The sequence below is a fragment of the Chrysochloris asiatica genome, unplaced genomic scaffold (assembly GCF_000296735.1).
Source record: "Chrysochloris asiatica unplaced genomic scaffold, ChrAsi1.0 scaffold00002, whole genome shotgun sequence".
In the NCBI taxonomy this organism is placed as follows: domain Eukaryota; kingdom Metazoa; phylum Chordata; class Mammalia; order Afrosoricida; family Chrysochloridae; genus Chrysochloris; species Chrysochloris asiatica.
This window is the reverse complement of record NW_006408520.1, coordinates 54,656,786-54,662,516: the sequence shown is the minus strand read 5'-3', so window position 1 is coordinate 54,662,516 and position 5,731 is coordinate 54,656,786. Positions and strand designations below refer to the sequence as shown.

Below are 5,731 nucleotides of genomic sequence, written 5' to 3'. Positions count from 1 at the left end.
CTCATGAGTACAATGACATTTTCTGGAATAACCATTCTTCTCAATGTTATTCACAGTTTGTAATGATCCATCCAGCCAAAAGCCTTTGCATAGTCAATAAAGCATAAGTAAACTTCTTTCTGGCATTCTCTTCTATCAGCAAATATCCATCTGACATAAGCAATACAATCCCTAGTTTCATGTCCTCTTTTGAGTCTGGCTTCAATATCTGATGGATTCACTGTAATGTACTGATGTAATAGCCATTTTTGAATTATCGTTAGCAGAATTTTATTGGCAATATGCAACATTAATGTTGTTCAATGATTTCTGCATTCTACTCTCACCTCTCTTTGGAATGTGTGAGCATATTGACCTCTTGCAATCTGTTGACTATGTAGCTGTATTCCAGATTTCTTGCCATAGATGTGTGCTTCCTGTGCTGCATCAGTCTGTTGTATCTTAGTCCTCAAACTGACATCTTTGCTCTTGAACACTTTAAAGAGGCTGGGCAGCTGATTTACTAATGCAATAGGTCATTTAATTTCTTGACTGCTGCTTCCATGAATGCTGATAGTGGATCCAAGCAAAATGAAGTCATAGACTGATTGCAACTTTGGCATATGTAAAGGTAGACATTTATAACAAAAAGAGGAGAATGGTTGATCTTGCAGTCCAAGAGTAGAGGACCCTGGGATCATAAAGGGAGAAGAGAGGGAACAGAGTGTGCTGGCCCTACTCAGAGAAGCAGCTACCACCAGAGATGGGGGCAGAGATGATGATATGGAAAGATGAAGCAGCTCAAGAATCTAGACTCATGGAGGGAGAGGAGTTTTGCGTTGGCGGCCCGGGACCAGGCCTGTAGTGTATGCCCTTTGGTTGTTTGAATAATTGTATATTCCTGAGTGTTTTGGTGTACATCAAAACAAAACAGAGGGAACAGAAGTAAATACTGTTGAATGATGCATGAAGGGGATTATAATCACTGCAATGAAACTAAATACGATAGGATGAGAGTAAAGCTGATGTTCCTACATGTAAACTATCCCTCAATTCACAATAAAAACTTTAAAAAAAGTTTTTGACAACTGCAAACTTTTCTTCATTTATCATGGTGTTATTACTGGTTAAAATGGTGAGGAATTTTGTATTCTTTACATTGAGGTGCAAGTCATACCAAAGGCTGTGGTCTCTGATCTTCATCAGTAAGTATTTTAAGTCCTTTTCACTTTTAGCAAGCAGGATTGTATCAACTGCACATCACAGGTTGTTGATGAGTCTTTCTCCAAGCCTGATGGCAGGTTCTTCTTCACATCATGCAGATTCTTTGATTATCTTTCCAGGCACTGGAGGTGGTGGAGGTAGAAAAGAGTCCCGTGGAGTAGCTTTAGACTTGATGTTATTTGGTTTATCACAAGACACCTGGAGCAGTTCTCACTTTCATCTGATGAAATTTGACTTTCATTTTCATTCTCTTGAGCATTCTCCTGAGTATTCTGCTCTATATTATTAACTGCTTCAAAGGCTGGTAAAAGTAAATCACACAGATCTTGTTCCTTTCTATTTCCGTATCCAGTGTAAACTACAACAAAGGTTTCTCTCTTAAAATCAAGTGACACAATGGTCACTGGGTAGATGCAGCCATCTTCTAACCAAATGAAAGAACATTTAATCACTGACTTTCCACTGTTTCAATGGATTTGTGCTATTCTTTTTTGACTCTTTTTCTTCTTAGGAGGTTTTATTTTAGGTGTATCTTCTGACTTGCCTGAAGCTTCACAAATGTCACCATTCTTCAGAGCATGCTTAAATAAAGCCACAGCTTTATCATAGGCTTTTACCAATGCTGTATCATCCCAAATGTCAGAATCATCACTCTGGCCTGTGCCATGCTGAAATACTCTCAATAATTCTTTTAATGCAACTTGAACTTCTTTCTTCAGTATCACTAGTTCTTGATCACATGTTACTTCTTGAAATGTTTGAACCCTGACAATTTCCTTTTAGTACAGAGGTTTTGTATTCCTTTGATCTTCTTTAGTTGCTTTTTACATTACTCAGTATTTTATCAATAGAATCTTGTAATACTGCAATGAATTTGTTCTTCACTTTTTTGCAACTTGAGAAATCCAGAGTGTGCTCTTCTTTTTGAAGTTTATAATTCCAGGTATCTGCACATTTCTTTATAATATCCAACTTTGTAGTCTAGAGTTGTTCTTTGAAAATTTTTGTTCATCTATTTTTCTGTCTCATTTCATCTATTAATTTTATTTTGTCTATGTTCAACAACAAGTTTCAGAATCTTTTCTGTAAACAATTTTGGTCTTTATTTTATTTCCTGTATTTTTAATGACTGCTTTCTTCCTTTATGATGTTTTTGATGTCATTCCACAACTCTTATAGCCTTTGGTCATTAATGTATGACACATCAAATATTTCTTAAGATGGTCTCTAAATTCAGGTTTATATATTCAAGGTCACATTTGGCTCTCATGGACTTGTTTTAATTTTATTCCTCTTCAGCCTGAACTTACATATGAGCAATTGATGGCCTGTTGCCTAGCTTACTCTTGTCCTTTTGTGTATAATGATTGCGAGCTTCTCCAATGACTCTTCCAACAATTATAGTAAAATTGATTCCTGGCTATTCCACCTGGTGAGGTAATAATTCTATATTACAAAATAATATGTATAACAGACCACTATTTGTTTGTCAGTTTGTCATACTGCAATAGCTTGCATGTGGCTGTGATGCTATAAGTTATGTCATTAGCATTTTAAATACCAGCAGGGTCACAAATAGTAGATAAGTTTCAGTTGAGATTCCAAACTAAGTCAAGGAAGAAGGAGAGACTTACTATTTCTGAAGGCTTAGCCACTGAAAATCTTAGGAATAGCAATGGAACATTGTCAGAAATAGTTCTGGAAGATAGACCTGTCAAATTGGAAGAAACTCAAAATATGATTTCAGAAGAGCTACTAACCCAAAGTAGAGATAAACCTGATCATTGAAATATAGTAAAACTTTTGAGATCTTCCTTTGCTAATGGGACACAACTCAAGATGAGGAGAAACAGTTGCAAACACCTATTAATAATTGGAACATTAAATGTCCAAAACGTGAATCTAGGAAAAGTTGTCAAAAAATAAAATGGGACTCATTAAGAGCAATAGCCTAGGCGTTACTGAGTTGAAATGGACAGGTATTGGCCATTCTGAAAGAGTCAATCATATGGTTTATTATGCCCGCAACAAAATATTATGCATAAATGGCACCATTTTTAGAGTGAAAAAACAAAAACAAAAACATTTTATTATCTGTCTTAAGGTATACTGCTGTATGTGATAGGATAATATCCACATGCTTAAAAGGAAGAGCAAATAATATAACAGTTATTCACATTTATGCACCAAATGCTAAAGTCAGTGATGATGAAGTTGAACAGTTCTACCAACCTCTTCAGTCTAAAAAAATAAAAAGTGTGCTTAAGATGTAATGATAATTACTGGTGATTGAAATGTGAAGGTTGGTCACAAAAAGGAAGGAGCAATAAATGAAAAATATGACCCTGGCAATAAAAATAATGCTGTATATCTTATGATAGAATTTTGCAATCCCAATGATCTATTCATTGCAAATTCCTTTGGTAAACAACATAAAAGGCTACAATACACATTTATGTTGTTGTTGCTATGTGCCTTTGAGTCAGTTCCGACTTATAGTGAACCCTGTATAGGGTTTCTGAGAAGTGACTGGTGAACTTGAACCACTGACCTTATGGCTCAAACCAATCTTACGGTCCAGTACATTGGTCCACAGCACCACACAAGGACTACTAGAATACAGATTGTTGTTGGTGTTTTGTGGAGTGCTGTCAATTTGGTCTTGACACATAGTGACCCTGTACAGGGGTTGTGAGGAGCAATTGGTGAGCTTGAACTGCTGACCTTGTGGTTCAAACTGACCTTGCAGTCCAGCACATTAACCTAGAACTTACAAAATGCAATACACAGGAATTAAATTGACTGCATTTAGGGAAGCAATTGTGGAAAAGCTGAATATCATCTGCTAAACAAGTCATGGGGCAACTATGGAACAGACCTTTACTCGTATGGAAGTTAAAGAAAATTAAAACAACATACGAGAATCTAAATATTACCTTGGACATATTCTACCTGAATTTAGAGAGCATCTCAGGAGAATATTTGATGCATTAAACATTAATGACTGAAGATTTAAAAAAAACTTGTGGGATGGAACCAAGAACATCATATAGAAGGAAAGGAAAAGACCATTAAAAAAACAAGAAAGAAAAAGATCAAAATGGATGTCAAAAGAAACTATAAAACTTGATGTTCAGTCATGTGATGCTCATGGAAGAAATGGAGAAATAAGTTAGCTGAACAAAAAATTTCAAAAGGCAACTAGAGAAGACAAAGCAAAGTATTAAAATAAAATGTGCAAAAACCTGTAGCTAGAAAACCAAAACGGAAGACCACACTCAATATTTCTCAAGTTAGAAGAACTGAAGAAAAAATTTCAAGCTTTGATTTGAAATATTGAAGGATTCTATGGGCAAAAATTGAATGATACAGAAAGCACCAGAAGAAGATGCAAGAAATACAGTCACTGTACCAAAAAGTAATGATTGATGTTTAAATATTTCAAGATGTAGCATATGATCAAGAACCAAGGGTAATGAAATGAAATCCAAGCTGCACTGAAGGCATTGGAGAAAAACAAGATTCCAGAAGTTAATGGAATACAATTGAAATCTTCCAACAAACTGATCCAGCTCTGGTAACACTTATCTATGTAAAAAAATTTGGAAGACAGTTACCTGAACTATTGATCAGAAGCAGTTCATATTTATGTCCTTACCAAAGAGAGGTGACCCAAGAGAATATGGAAATATTCAAATAATATCACTAATATCAAATGCAAGTAAAATTTTTCTAATTATAATTTAAAAATAGCGGCAACAATACATTGATAGGGAACTGCTAAAAATTCAAGACAACGACATGGTATAAGGGGTATCATTTCTGAAGTCAGATGTGTCTACTTGAAAGCAAATATAAGAAATATTTTAATTTGTGGCTTATGGATTATGCAATGGCTTTTGACTACATGGAATATGACAAGCTATAGATAACATGGTGAATAATGGATAATTCAATATCTGAAACTCTGCTTATGAGGATCCTGGAACAGATCAGAGGCAACTGTTTGAATATAACAATGGGATATTGAATGATTTAAAATCAGGAAAGGTGTGTGCCAGGTTTCATTCTTTAACAATACTTATTCAATCTGTATGTTGAGGAAATATTTTGAAAAGCTGTATTATATGAAGAAGAATGGAGAATGAGTATTGGAGGAATACTCATGAAAATTGGAGAAAGGCTCATTAAAATATTAACATGGAGATGATACAGCCTTGCTTGTTGGAAGCAAAAATGACTTAAAATACTTACTGATGAATATCAAAAAGCAAAGCTTTCAGCGTAGATTGTAGCTCAATGAAAAGAAAACAAAAATCCTCTCAATTGGATCAATAAATAACATCATGATAAGTGAATAAAAGATGGTCATTGTCAATGTCTTCATTTCACTTGTATCTGCAATCAAAACTCATATAAGTGGCAATGAAGAAATCAAATGATATGTTTCATTAGACAAATCTTCTTAAAATGCCTAAGACCAGAAAAGTTGTGGGATGACATCAAGACCATCATACAGGAAGAAAGC

At 34.9% G+C, this 5,731-nt stretch overlaps 1 pseudogene; it reads right to left on the bottom strand.

Moving 5' to 3' along the window:
- Nucleotides 1-1,293: 1,293 nt before the first annotated feature.
- Nucleotides 1,294-4,061, bottom strand: LOC102818419 (annotated as a pseudogene).
- Between the last annotated feature and the right edge of the window lie 1,670 nt (nt 4,062-5,731).